We start from the raw sequence: 350 nt of genomic DNA on the forward strand, positions 1-350 counted from the left end.
TGAAGGGCCCCTGCCCCGTGGGTGCAGCCCTTTTCGCCCTTGGGTGCCTGGCACTGACACTGAGCAGCCAGGCTGGGTGCTGGGAAATGTTCCCTTGTCCTGCTTGGACCTACAAAGCCAGCTGCACCTAAGGCAGAAGATGGGGGACGGGGGCTTGTCCCAGCCAGGGGAAGAGTATTGTCACCAAGCGGGGGCTTGTCCCGGCCAGGGGAAGAGTATTGTCACCAAGGGGAGGGGGAGCAGCAAGTGTCCATGGACACTTTGCTCCACACATTCCCTGGGCATATTGCCCTAGCTGGGTCTGTGTGCCTTGAGGGGCCGGAGCTCCCCAATGCTGCCTCAGGGCTGGG

This window comes from Buceros rhinoceros, unplaced genomic scaffold (genome assembly GCF_000710305.1).
Source record: "Buceros rhinoceros silvestris isolate BGI_N320 unplaced genomic scaffold, ASM71030v1 scaffold20926, whole genome shotgun sequence".
NCBI classification, from domain to species: domain Eukaryota; kingdom Metazoa; phylum Chordata; class Aves; order Bucerotiformes; family Bucerotidae; genus Buceros; species Buceros rhinoceros.